At 38.9% G+C, this 15,094-nt stretch overlaps 1 long non-coding RNA gene across 1 annotated transcript; it reads right to left on the reverse strand.

Annotated features, from left to right (window-relative positions):
• Window positions 1-4,259: 4,259 nt before the first annotated feature.
• Window positions 4,260-9,693, reverse strand: LOC109363698. Its single transcript, XR_002109498.2, has 2 exons — window positions 9,560-9,693; window positions 4,260-5,976 (listed from the first exon to the last, which is right to left on the reverse strand). It is a non-coding gene; the product is annotated as an uncharacterized LOC109363698 (long non-coding RNA).
• Between the last annotated feature and the right edge of the window lie 5,401 nt (window positions 9,694-15,094).

Here is a 15,094-nt window from a genome sequence, read left to right on the forward strand (position 1 = left end):
ATGCATCCTTAGGGAATAATAAAAAATTGCATGAGAAACATTACTGTGGGATAATGGGATGGGCATTCCTCCAGGTGTCTGCAATTCAGAACTGCTGGAGCTGCAGGGGAGTATCATCATAGATCCTCTTTGAAGATCATAGAATCATGAAATCAGTTCAGTTGGAACGGATCTTTAGAGGTCATCTAGATCCCTGCAATGAACAGGGACCCCTACAGCTACAGCAGGTGCTCAGAGACCCATCCAGTCAAACCTTCAGTGTCTCCAGGGATGGGGCATCCACCACCTCTCTGGACAACCTGTTCCAGTGCCTCACCACTGATGAAGGAAAGGTTACTCCTTGCTAAGCTCTTTCCAGCCAGGATTTAGAAGTATCTGTATAAAAACTCTCATCGCCCGTCTGAAGGAAGTGCACAGCCATTGCTCTCCCAGTTCATGAACACCAGAAAAGCCTGCTAGCAAAGCTCTGCTATCCTACTGTTCCTACCTTATTCCCAATACCTTCACCTGAACTCAAATATCTAAACATTTTACGAATTTATATGCTTACATACTTCCCTGAGCAAGAATCAAATGCAGAGAAGAAAGTATTTGCACATTAAAAATCCTGTTCTGCTGAAAATCCATGTGTGCCAGGAAAGCAGAACATATGTACTGAATGCATTTCTGAGTGCATTTAAAGAGAAGTGCACTTTTGCTTTGCTGCTCATGACAAATCACATTCTACACTAGGCTAGGTCTTGTTGCCATTTTTCATCAACATTTTATCAAAGCCCAACAAACTTGTAAAACAAACATCAACAAGACAACCAGCTACATAGTCACCATGGCATGATGTGCTTAATCAAATTTTGGAAAAAAGAACATTGCTGAAGCCAAACACCTGCCCTTGAGTCTTTAGTCAACACTCATGAACACCCACACAAGTGTTGGCAGGACAAGGGACATTATGAGACAACAGGATGCTCCAACAACGTGCACCCAAGGCACAGGCAGCCCACTGCAGGCTGCCCACTTCGCTAGCTCACTGAAGGCTTTGAACCTTCAGTGGAAGAAGAGTTAGGGACACTTTCTGGTACTCTGGACTGCCCTTTTCTCTGTTCTACTCTTCCCTTGGTTCCTCTGATCAGCTCTAAGAAAGCTGCTCCCTTGCTCAGTTTCAGGGAAAAGGGGTTATTAATTTACAGAGGAGGAGGCAACATAAGTACAATCCATTACAACATCTCAAATATTAAATCCACCTATGCTACTTTGGGCATCAAGCTGTTTCTCAAAGATGACCTTGCTATTGGACAGTGAATTACTTCCTTAACCTAAACAGCATGGAAACCGGAATGGGCACAGGCTGCTCAACAAATAGTCTTGGTCTTACTTGTAGGCTTAATACTAGAAGTCCAAATATTTACAAATACGTGGCTTATCAAATATATGGCTGATATATTGCCAATGTCAAACAACAAGCAGTATGATTTCCAACTTTTTATTCCAGCAGAAACTGCCACTGATGTTGAGAAACCAGAAGTTACCATCATGTCAGTAGCATTAAATCCTGGATGGAAGAAATCTTCTGTTTCCAAACCAGGCAGACTGAAGCACATAGCATGCCTAACTCCAGGCAATCCCTAAGAACCTGCTGTTCCTTGCTCTTCCGTGCTACCTCTGCCAATGGAGGTGCAGAGGGAATATCTAATCCTGGGATATTCAACCGTCTGCGTTTTGCTTCCAGGTCACAGACATGTAATATCTCCTATGTTCCTGCTGGGAATCCCATCCTTCACACTATTTTCCTGGCATGGCTGTCTGTTCCAGTTAGAGGGAAGCAAGTAGCGCCTGAAAGGGCTTGGCAAATCTACTTGGATACTGGAAAAATTTCACCAAGGAAAAAACGGATCTATGCTCATATGTAAATCATGGTGTACAGCTGCACCAGATGTCACAAAATGTTCAAGTAACCAATTCACTTCTTTTAACTAACAAAAAATCAGAGAACAGGCACAGGGATTATTATGGTCGGCACAGTAAGCTCTGGGAGAAGCAGAGTAAGGTAAATCACTGTCAAAAAAGAATAAATTTCCTTCATACTAAATGAAGATGCACTCTTACAAGACTCTTTTAAAAAGAAAATCTCTAGGCTATTGGTATGAAAATGCAGCTGTTGATGAAGTCAGGTATTTAAGGGCACTAATTTCTCTGCAACTTTGTGATAGGCGCAATGCTTTCCCCATTACTTTCTTCTTCTAAAAACAAGACCTGGCTCCAGTGGATGTGTGGACCAGGCACTAAATATAGGTACTATGCATTTATAATCTTTAAAGTATTTTAATACTTTTTGAATGGCAAACATAAAAATCTTGGTATTCTTTAAATAAATCCTCTTGTACTGAAGTACTGAGGATTTCTCTTGCTCTGCATCTTTTGCAAAGTTCTCAAATTCACCTGTAGGATCAGTGCAATTCTAGTCCTGGGGAGGCTGAAGCCCAAGACTTCACCCATGAAAATGGGGTCTTAAACTGAAATATTGCTAGGGTACATAATAGGACACTCAGCAGTAATTTATAAACTCATTGATATGGATATATAGAGGTATTTCTAGTTTGTTAGAATAAATTCCACTATCCATCATCAGCATAGTTATAGCCTACATCCATCATCCACACCTCAGTCACCTTGCTCATTCTCATTCTGCTGATTCAGCTTTAACTTTTATATCACTTGATAGAAATCTTTCAAAAAGGTCACAAAAATGGAATTAAGTGAAAGGAGAGCAGCTCCAGGTAAGGGATCCCCAGTAACTACTCCTTCTCCAGGTAACTTTGTTTAGTCAAATTAACTACATCCCACAACTATCTGTAGCCTCAGCCTCCAGATTTACACTGGTAATGATCATCAGGCTAGCGGGGAAGAAATTGCACTACAAAACATATCTCCAGCATAACATTTCCTCAATGCACATTTTCTAAGGCCCATACTTTGTGTCACCCATTTTCTGTGTCCCAAAAAGGGGGTTTGGTAGTTCTGACAGTCTGACCTTCTCTCTGGGATTAATGGGACTACAGATAAGGTTGAACAACCAAATGAACACACTCGCTGCAATGCTAATGGAACACCTTTCCAGCAGCAACCTAAACCAGAACTTACTGTGATTGGTTTTGTTCCACACTCAAACATCTGCAAAGGCACATCAGTTCTGAAAAAGCATGGTTAGTATTTTCCATGTACATTGCCTGTGTGTTGCCTAGCACCTATAACAAATTAAGTCCTCAACTGGTTCTGCTCTTGATCTCTTTTTAGAAAAGATATGGCAACAGTGAAGAAGAAACATCACTTACCTATACATGTCAGGTGATTCATAATATCCAACTGAATTTTAACATTAAAACAATACTGTGCATTTTATTAAGTGTTATTACAAGCACTTATGTGCGTTTATGGATTCATACAGCTAAAAATACTAAGATTTTGGAATTGATTTAACCATACAACATTGAGTTGGGGTCAACTTGCTTTTATACCAGAGCAAAAGACCATTATGTTTTTTTTCCTTTTTGAAACCTTTGACTTTGCATCTTCTAAAAATGCACATCATCAACAGCATTAAAAACATTCCTGAAAGAATCAGGTATTAGTCCAAGTGGTAAAAATCCTTCTGGTAGGATATTAGATATAAACATTGTGTGACTCCGAGATGACAAAGTTTTTTTATGCATTCTTATACTCACACAGGATGTATTCCATGTTCTCTTTGTATTCAGTTTGCATGCATTCTCTAGAACTATTTGAGTATTTCTGATATTTTTATGCAGGGTAATTTGAAGTGTTATACTATTCAGAATGTGCTGTTGGGAGTAAAACTTTCCAAAGAAGTGCTTCTTACAAGACTGACTTGGTAGGTGCTTTGGTTTTCAGCCAAGCTGGCAACCACTGAGCAGGACCTTCATATGCTGCCACTGTCCTTCTCCAGCAGTACAGCCCAATCTCCCTTTGTTGAAAGCTGTAAAAAAAGGTCAGCTGCAGAATTTTCAAAATTTTGTGACTTGAGAGTTGTAGGACTTCATAAATTAGTATCAATCACATTAAGTTTCACATATCTAAATGTAATCCACATCAGATATCTGGAAAAGCTATGATGCATGGCTGTTTCTCTGCATGGGCTAGTTTAGGTGTAACAGCTCAAACTTCCTTCGTCAATTTTCAGCCCTTGGTAGTCAGACCAAGAGCTAAGCTCAGCCCATCACAAGCTCCAAAAAAAGAAGCAGCTGTAAAGTTTAGTCCCAAGTACAACTTGCATACATTTTTATTAGTAAAAACAAAAGTAGGCAATAAACATTTTGAAACAGGTCATGTATTTGCATCCATTTATTTCAGCAAGTGTGACAAATGTTGCCACCTCATGGACAGGTGCAGAGTTTGATGTAGCTCAGCAGTCGGAAGGAAAACGGATCACAGAGATGACTCACTGCTGCCCTTTCACATTCTCCTGAGGAGGGAAATGACAGCTTGGCCAGAAGGATGCTTCTGTTGCTTAGATTCACCTGGAACTCCTTCATCTGAGTCCAAATCCAGAAGCAGAAGCCTGGCTACACATTCACAATTGGAAAAAAAAAGTGAGAAAGAGCTACACATGTTCAGGGTATCTGACCATCTCCAATATCAAGACAAGTGTGTATTTTTCTTTTTAGAAATCCATAGTGGTCAACACATGACGTAGCATGGTCTTATACTATTAAAGAGTCAAAGGCAAGCATTAAGGAACAAAATAACCAAGTAACAGGCTGTGGGGCCCTGAGTCTTCAAGATGGTGAAAAAAACTTTTGATTTATGAAGACAATAATCCTTAAGTGGGTCAGTGGATTTCAATACTCTATAAAGGTAACAGCAGCTGGGACTCCTCTGCTTGTAAATTGGAGACAAATATAGTTTCATTGTATTCCATCATATATTTCCAAAGTCAAAGCTTTGTGCTGTTAGAGAACTACATTGATTATTCATTATTACACCTTGCTTGGGCAACCACTACAGGAATACTTTGTCAACTGTTGAACCTCTCTCTTTCTGATGGAACGGCAGCTGTGCCACAATTCTCTACAGGACAGACACTGTTAAAAAAACCACTACAGTGTGCATCTTAAATTATATTCTTTAAAACAGCATTATAATTAGCACTCTACAGAATTGGATGAGTTTAAAGGGAATTTAAAATGTTCAAAAAAAAGAAACTTTCAAGTTCAACATCAGGTTAGAATTTCATGAATCAATGAGTTTTTAAAAGCAAGATCATAAAAATAGATTCGTAGTTAACATTTATGAATGGTCTGAAAAAGGACAGTATGATGATTAATTGGGAGTTCCCAATCATTGTGATCTCCATGTAACAGTGTAACACTCTGCCTACAAATGACTGAAGAGAAAGTATTTATACCAGCTTGTTTTTGAATATTTTCTTATATTTATTGTATTTCACTACTCCACTCTCCTAAAATGGTAGCCTCAGGAAAAGCTACTTTGGCAGGCAATTGGAAAGATTCCTGTGGAGAGGAAGTGAAAAGACTGGGCATACAAACAAGGGCTGCTGCCATGTTCAAAGCACTGGGGAGAGTTCATAGAGCAAAATGCAGTCCTAAGTAAATGGGTTTCAGGCAATTTCAGTGTTAAGATAACATCATTAAGAGTAGAACAGATTGTGCTCAAACCCTGCTGTTTATAATTAACACATTGCTTCCAAATACTCCAGGGTCCCCGGTAAATAGTCCTCTGCTCAGATCTACCCAGACCAATCAGAATATTTTCATCAGAATCCATGCTGGGCCAGCACCTGTTTGGACAAATCCAAAAGAGCCAAAATACTCTTCATTCTGGCCAGCTAAGTAGAGAGATGAACACAGCTTGCCTTAGTCATTGTCACAGTGTCCATATGGCTGTGAAGCTTGTTTTCACAAGAAATCGTACAAGTACTTTATTATGTCGAAGTTCACAGTCCTATAAACAAAAACACAGTATATTGGAGCAAGCATCATAACACTGCTAAGACTGCAACCTGTTTGGAGACATATATATGAGACACAGCACTATCAAAATCAGGGAATATCTCCAAATAAAAGCCATCAAGATTTAATTTTTAATTTTTAATTAATTTCGTACCTTCTATTTATTCAAATTTTGTTAAGTTTGAAAAAAATAAAGCAGCTTTCTAGCAACAACTGAAAGGTTCTTATTCCAGTCATTAAGCAGAAAAAATATCTAAGTAAATACATTTTCATATGGTAAATATGATATTCCTGTTGGCGATGCAAAGTTGCAGCCTTTTATGCTATTGAGTGTTTTGTTCATTTTCCAAACCACCTGTTTTACCATGTACTACATAAGTCCTTCATCTCCACTCATTTGCAGTCTGTGTTCTTTCAGTCTTGACACTAGCTGACCCATATTCGTAGCTAAATTTGAAAAATCCGAGAACACTACTCAATAGGATAGAAGATTTTAATGTATACTTTTATACTTCAATAGCAGGCAGAACGAACAGCAGTAAAATAAAACATATAATTATTTTTTTTGTCTTCAAACTCATTCTGTCATGCAATCTAACACTCAGACTTTGAGATTTACTGCCTGAACAAATAACACAAATTACTGCATATAATGACAAGTATAAAATTAAAAGTTTTTTGGTTTTTGTGTTTTTAAGTATTCAACGATTCAAAAATAACTGTTCTCAATGCTAAGTGAGATTAACTGACTGAATGTCTTATTTTCTAGGCTGCAATCATTTAATATTCTCTACTCACGCGCTATTCTGTAACCCACTTTTCAAGAAGTTTTTATAGAACATCACGTTGAGAAGAGAAAAAGTTCAGAAATCCCCATGATACCTAATAAGGTATAACCTGTTGGAGTCTACCCAATAATCCAATGACAAAACTAAAGGAAATAAAATGCCACTGTTATATTCATATTACCTTACGTTGCTCAATAAAAATGCTAATTATAAGGCTTTCCACAGAAACAAATCACATTCTAACACCAACCTTATTAGCTAAATGGAACTCAACCACTGTCGTAAGAACAAGATCATGAGAAACTATATGAAAAGTTACATGAAATTTTATGAACATTAAGTGATTCTTACTTCAGCTACAGAAAGATTATAAACCTGAGTTTGAGATCTATTTATCAGAAATGAAAAGTTTCTTAAAAAGAAATGCTTAAACTGATTTGAACTGAAAATGTAAATACTACAAAGCATGCGAATTTATCTGCAAAGGCTGAATGTATGTAATAGAATAGAGAGAGACATGGAGTTCTACACTATTAAACAGGAAGACCGTGCATTGGAAGAGGTTATCACCTTAAAAGCCACCAGAAAGATAATTAAGTTTGCTCCGCTTTTCCAAAAGCAGGTGGGTTTCGGCTTGAAAAAAAACCAAACCAGACTTCATTCTTTCTCTAAATAAATAAATAGATAAATAAATAAATGTTGAATAGCTTGAATAGGGTTGGGAAGGGGAAGGAGAGGGCACAATTGCCTGTCCTACTCTCCAGCCCTGTAGAAGTAAGTTTGTCCAGCAGCAAGGTTGAGATGCTAACAAGGATGAAGTATTTGAGGATTTTGATGACTGAAGTTATTTTAGTGCTATTATAGTAATGGAGATGAAGGAATCAGGAGACAGTCGGCTTACTCAAAGCAGTCTGCAATAAATATAACTTCTTCCATTTGTGGTTAAAAACTACAGGGTTGGAAAGACAGTATCAAATGCTTTTCTAAAATCAAGGTAGACTACATCTACCACTCTTCCCCCATCCACCCAGCATGTGACAGCATCATAAAAGGCCACCAAGTTGGTCGAGCACAACCTCCCCTTGGTGAACCCGTGCTGACTACTCCTGTTAACCTCCTTTTCTCCCAGTTGTCTGGAGATGGTATCCAGCACAAGCTGTTCCATCACCTTTCCAGGGACGGAGGTGAGGCTGACAGGCCTATAATTACCCGGATCTTCCTTCTTGCCCTTTTTGAAGACCGGAGTGACATTGGCTATCCTCCAGTCTTCAAGGACCTCCCCTGTTATCCAAGACCTCTCAAAAATGATGGAGAGCGGTTTGGCAATGACCTCCGCCAGCTCTCTCAGCACACGTGGATGCACCCCATCAGGTCCCATGGACTTGTGGACCTTAGTACTGCCATCTGACCTAAAGGCCAGTGCTGTGCACTGAGGTTTGAAGTGACAACATCTCTATCAACTTTCTCTGTTAAACATAAGCTGCACGGCCCAAGTTTTGGTCCTGTTTTCTCTCCACCTGTACTGTATGGCAACACTAATAGAGTCCACAAAACTTCAAAGGATATTGAAGTTGTAGGTGAAGGGCCATTGCTTCAAGTGTCCGAATTTGAGAATCCTCATAGTCAGTACAGAGTTTAGAACCTGGTTTCTGTACTCATAGTAAGAGTCAGAGCAGAAGCAAGAGCATAGGGATGTCTGCACACAGTGATCCATGTTGCTAAACAGATGGTTTGCTGTACTTGGTACCAGTGGGAGCTTTTTCAGAGCATCATTCACATGTGATTTTATTGCTGGGAACAGCAAATTGATGCAGCAAAGCCCTAGAGATGCTAGCAGTTATGGCCCAGCCAGGCCTGAACAAGATGAAGTTTTGCTTCACTATGTCTGTGTGGTTCACTGACGGACTATCAGACATTTCATAGCTCAAGGAAGCAATGTGCACTGAGGATAGGGGATATAGCCTGAAACACAGATTCCTCTGAAGTCCCATATTACAGAGGAGAGGTGGCCTTCATAACCTTTTCTTTTTGCCACATGTCATTCCTGGATTCTGGTCTGGCTACATATTCTTTAACCAAGACCTGCTAACTGAGCTGGCTGCAGCAACATGTGTGAGGTAATACTGTTTGGATTTCTTGTCAGTGAGACATCAGTTGGATTGTTGCCTATATATTGCATGCAGTTCTGTCTGTAATTTATCACCATCTCTCCTGATGCATCTGGAACTGCTCTCCAACTCCCACACTGAAGGCTTTGAAAGAACAGGTAATTACTACCTTTGACGTACCTACATTGAATTATTGAATTAGTTTGTATTAACTACAGAAGGCAGACAATGTGGAAGATTTCTTATAACCTAGGCAGCTTTTATGTAAGTCGTAAACTAACACTTCTGAGAATTAAATATCGGTTTGGACTTAAATACCATAATGTGCCTCTGGAAATAAAATGGATTGCTGTTTTAGATCAGTATATTCACTGTAGACACTATAGTCAGGAAGTTCCTGACTTTCATTAAGCACAAAGACAGTATGTTACTATGACACACTATAGCAATTCCTCGGCTTACTCCTGTCACTCTAAGATAGCTGTTTTTCAAAACAGGATTGAAACTTATCTCAAGTTCAACACCTCCCGTAGATAAGACTCATTCACTCATTCTTCAAAAACATCCACAGATATCCATTCTGATCTGCAGAGCGCTAACATAAAGACTGGGAAAAATACAGGTTTTAAGTCTCATTCAGACTGGCACATATAACACTAAGGGTCTCTAGAAGGCTCACCGGGCAATAGCTCTGATGAAGTCCAGAGATACGGTACATTTGTATCGGGGTCCATCAAGCTGGTCATTGTTGCCAACCACGGCCAGCAACTGGAGAGTCACAAGGGAGGTGATCTACAAACAAGAAACATCAGTAATATTAATCATTTTTGCTAACATGAAGAGCAGTGGCAACCTTTTTTTTCCTATTTATCATCAGTGTGTCTTCCCAAGTTACAATATTCTTGTACTTCAGAAAGTTACTCTTGGTTTCTTACTGATTTTCACATAGTCCTGGAACTAGAGAACTCAGGAATGTTTGTACATTTTCTCTATGACATTTTCAGCACAGGCAGTGAGCCACACAAGCTAAATCCTTCAAATCAAAGTTATTCTGGAGTTCCGATCAGAGAGAGGAAGATCTTGGGGGAGAATTACAGGCATGAACTGAACATCTTCCAAATCTTTGCCCGACAGCCAGGACAGACTTTGATTCTCTTTCCTTTATATCTGAAGACCTCCTCATCAATTTTCACACTCAAAGTTGAATTTTCTTGTTCCAGCTCATACCACATTTCGAACAGATGGTTAGTATCACTCTATTCCAGCTAAAAGAAAGGAATTCAAAGGTCGAAAAGAAAAGGTCTGAAGACCACGTGCTTAAAATAAATAGTGCCTGAAAGGACAGAAATTTGCCTATGAAACCTCATGCAGTGCCTTGGCAGAGCTGCCGATTACTGTACCAGTACAACAGTGTACCAGCATATTTGTCACTGTCTTCTTCCCAGGGATGACTGCAGTATCACCGAAGTGCAGTCAAAGGACGTTAGCATTGAATGCAGTCAGGCTGTTCTGCCTCAGGAAAGAATCCTGCAGTGATTCTGCTGCCGCCCTACCACCACCCCTGGGAAAGAAATAGGTAAAAGCAGAGAACAAGAAAATATTTTCCTAGCCTTTGCAAAAGATGCTGCTGAGAACTCAGTGCAACAAGAATTGGTATCTCAGCACAGCCCTACTTTTCAGAAAAAAATCACCACAAAACAAAAGGCTATGACCTGCTTCTGTATAAAGATAATAATATAGTAAGGAATATCTGAAGCATGAATGTATTGAGAAAGAGCATCAAATCAAAACTTCAAGGAAGCATGCTGTTATAAAAGGTAGCAAGTATCAGAATCAATTAAAAAAACACCCTAACTCAGTAATAACCCCACTCTTCCACTGGAAGCGAACTTTGTCTTCAAATGTGTGACAGGACTTGCAGGAGGTACAAATTTCCCTCATGTGGATATGATATGAAAAAATGACGCTTGTGGAGAATAGAAAAAAATACAAGCATCAAGAATGAGGCAATCTTTTATACAAGCTTGTGCTTAACTTTCCTGTATAGGGCATTAGGCAACAGTAATTAGGATGCCATCTTTCTGCAAGGTATTTGGAGTCTGGTTAAGGAACACAGGCCTCCCTCTGCTCATCAAGACAATGACTTAATTCAGCTCAATAATTACATTAAAGAGAAGCAGATGATTTACAAATTGTTAGTGCTGAAAGCATTTAAGAAAACTGAACTTGCTATAGTGTACATAGCTCAAAACACAGATCATTAATCACTTTGGACTTGTCCTTGAATTATAACCAATCTCAAACTTGTTACATGTTTGTTTTCTTAGAATTCTCATGAGTTTGAGAGCATATTTTTCTACACTCTTCATCCAACAAAGTCTTTATTTAGCTAGTAAAGAAACACAATGTAGTAGTCTGCTGTTGCAACTGCTGTTTTACACCCCAGTGCCCCATTACTGCCTAATCACTTCTGTGATATGCACTTGCAGCTGGCCCCATGTTCAGAAATTACCAGTGAAGGAATTGCAGAAGGCTCCTAAAAGCTTCCAATGAGCCCAGCAAAAGCCTAGAGATAGCTTGGAGCTATTGCAGTTTTGTGAGATGCAAAAGTGACTTTGCTGCTGCATTGCAAATGTACCAGCCATGATTTAACAGCAAATCATAATTGATTTTTTTTCCAACTATCATCAAATGCCACATATGTAACATAAGGTCAGCAGTATAAAATTCCTCACTGAAGGCTGACACTATAAATCCAAAATAGTGTCAGAGTACATGGGAAGTTTCATTGATGTTTCAGACGCAAAGTTTTTGATCATGTCAGAATTAGTTAGTTAGCAAGCCACATTTTACTCACTTCTTTCAAAAGTCCTCCACTTATTTAGCTTAATAAATGTCACCATAGTGAAAGGAATGTCTAAACACTGAGTTCCATAATTGAGACTGCTTAAAAAGGAAGAAATAGACAGAATTGCTGTTTTTAATTCATGCATGTTTTTAATTAATTCAGGTAGGAAACAGCTGAAGAGGCTCAGAACTGACAAAAACAGAGTCCGTATCTCAGGGGAGCAGCCTTGTGATCAGGCCACCTAAGACAGTCAAAGGTTATATTCTAGAATACCTAACTTGCGAGTCTTCAAAGTAGAATTCAAGACCTAGCTACAGATGTCTGCTCCATACATGGAGACAGGCAGAGATCTCACGAGGACACATGCAAGAGCCTCCATGTTGTTCTGTGGGCACCAGCCCAGAAGCTCTGTTTGCACAGCTTTCTCAACAGGTTCAGGAAAAATCAAAACCAAGGGTTTTATAAGGGTTCTGTCACACAGCAATAACTATTTTTTGTTTGCTTGTTTCCTGTTTTATACAAATACAACACTTCCACGGATAGGCCAGAGACAGAACTGGGTGACACTTCTGGCAGTAAGCTGTTTTGTCAGAAGGTTCAGTTTTGCTACAAGTGGAATTAAGTCCCTGAAGCATTTTGTGCTCAACCCATCTATCTAGATCTGATTCATAGGAAAGATGACTTTCTTCATCAGTCATTACATCATCTAGGTCACAGAAGGCTCGATTTTCCCTGACACAAGGGATTTGGGCTTCCCTTCGTTGAGCACCTGGGACTTACCTGGGGCATGGGTAACTTTGCAGGTAAACTATTCTTAAATGAAGATATGTCATCATATTTGGAAAAAATAAAAAAGCAGTATCAAACTAATTATACTTCTTAGCACAAAGAAGTGTTCAAAGCTTTTTTTTTTTTTTTTCCCTTAAACACTGTGCATACAGTGGCTGCATTTCATTGTCACAAAAGCTGGAAAAAAACATCTGGCAAGAAGAGCCTAGCAACTAGCCAGAAGAATTGTGTGGGTGACATAAAAGAAGAATATTTACTGAGAATCTTCTGAACAAAGGAAATTACAGTTGGGAGAAATATTTTAAAGCTATTCATAAAATTAAAGTTATATGTGGCAATAATTTAACACCAGCAAAAGCTAATAAGTAAATGGAATTTTCTATAAGAGGAACAAGAAAATCTAAAGAAAAGTTAACGGAAAGAGAAAAAGGAATAGGTGTCATTTTTATGTTCTAAAATAAACCAGGACTGAGCTTTCTTTGGAATGCATTTATGTGAGAAACCTGCTGCTGAAAGCCTGGCTGCAAGGTGGGAATACCCACACATGCATGGCCAATTGTTGCTGCAGTGACCCCTCAGAATGCTTCTGAAGATTCGCTGGTCAGAGACAGACATGGACAAGCCTCTGGAAAAAAACACAGAGTAACCCACCAGCCATCCTTAAAGGCTGCCTTTTTCCTATCAGTCTGAGCTAACAGACAGCCTTGCATCATTCTCCCAGAGAAACAAAGGCAGGCTTTGTTAGCATGCTGCTGCGAGGGGGCAAGAAGAATTCCAGAAGTGAAAACTGTCCATGGGGAAAGGCCAGGCTCTTCCCATCGACAGGCACGCCTGAAAGCACTGACAGAGGTGCAGAACACAACTGAATTCAGAACAGAGGTACAGGCACACATGGGTTTGGTTTGGTTCTGTAACGACAGACTACCTCAGGAAGAAGTCTGGATAAATCGTGTGGCATATCTTGAAGTTAATGGGTAAAACTAAAGTGAGAAAATGATGCTGACTGCTATAAGAGATGAGACTGAAGTATCACCAAGTGGAACACTCTAAACTGGACTAGACAAAATCCTAGTGAAAAATACTGCTTTAGGAACAAATCTCAAACTGGCAGAGATGTACTGGATGATCTACAAGGTATTTTTCATCTCCACATTCTACAATTTCTACCTTGCTGTACTATTAACCACAACTCTTAAGTCTGGGTTACTTTCAGAAACTGACAGCTTTAACCTATTTTATGATTCTGAACCTCAAACCAATCAAGGTATTAAGAACTTCCATAACTTAAGTTATAATACTCAGACAACAGTACTATATTATTTCACAATCTTTAAAATTTATATGCTCTCGAGTATTTATATGTATTTATATTTATATGCACCACTACCAGACAGCTCTCAAAGCACAAATGCAGCTTGTGCACTTGTTCAAACCTCACTGCTGCTTGTAGTTCAACTCAGGCACACGTTAAGGCTGCTGCTGCTCAGTAAAACAGTCTGAAAACCAGATGCTATTTAGAAAGCACCTTTCTGTCTCCATGACTGCAGAACTAGTCTCCTGGAGCTGAATTCAATGACCCCAGTACAAATTACGTGAGCAGAAAAAAAACCTGCTCAAAATAATTTCAATCAAAATCATATCCAGAGTATGTTCAGTGTGCCACCCCTGGTAGGAAAGCCAACAAATGGGAAGTTAATGATAGAAATAGCAATTACATATATTTAAGCCAGCAATTGATCAAAACTGCTTTTATAAAAATTACTAAAAATAAATCAATATTTTTCTGAATGCCTACATTTTAACAGACAGTTAAATACTTTATAAAGTATTTTGTCAAATTTTCCATTGGTAGTGAGTCAAAGTTTCCATTCTCAGTAGCACTCCAATATTTCTAACTATACCATGCCATTCTTGCCTTATTCTTTATCCTATCAAACTGCTTACAGCCTTTAAGTGTACAGTTAAAGGTTCACTACTATATGCTTCAGTTGTTGTCTTTTTCTCAGTTTAAATTATTCCTTCTCTTTTCAAACCATCTTCTGAATGTAACCCAAATGTTTCTGGCCAAAGCCAGAGATATATCCCAGACATAGCTCCAGGGGAGGAACTCTGTTGCCTTCCCATTGGAAACACACATGGGTGTCTCAACAAGACGCCACAGTGCATGGTCGATATATTTGTCATTGCTGTGCAACTATAAGGTATCCCCCACCCTTAGAAGCCTTTTTTTTTTTCCTATGAATATTTGTGCTGTTAGGCTTTTTTCCCCCTATACCAGTTATTTTTGCATTTCTTTTAATATTTTTCTGTTGACTCTATACATCACACTACCTACATTAAGTAATCTCTGCACATTTCATCAATGGGTTGACAATACTTTACAGAAGACTTTCTCAGATGGAGCAAGCAGATCGCTGGCACTGATAATTAACCTGAACTAGACAAAAATGTTGGCAAATTTCAGATGTGACAGCATAATCGTCACTAAATGTTCAACAAGTGAGCTCAGACCACTCTGTTACCTCTAAAATCTGATGTTGCTTAGGCTTGCTGTATTTTTTTTTTTTTAACATTTTT

This window comes from Meleagris gallopavo, chromosome 1, assembly GCF_000146605.3.
Source record: "Meleagris gallopavo isolate NT-WF06-2002-E0010 breed Aviagen turkey brand Nicholas breeding stock chromosome 1, Turkey_5.1, whole genome shotgun sequence".
In the NCBI taxonomy this organism is placed as follows: Eukaryota; Metazoa; Chordata; class Aves; order Galliformes; family Phasianidae; genus Meleagris; species Meleagris gallopavo.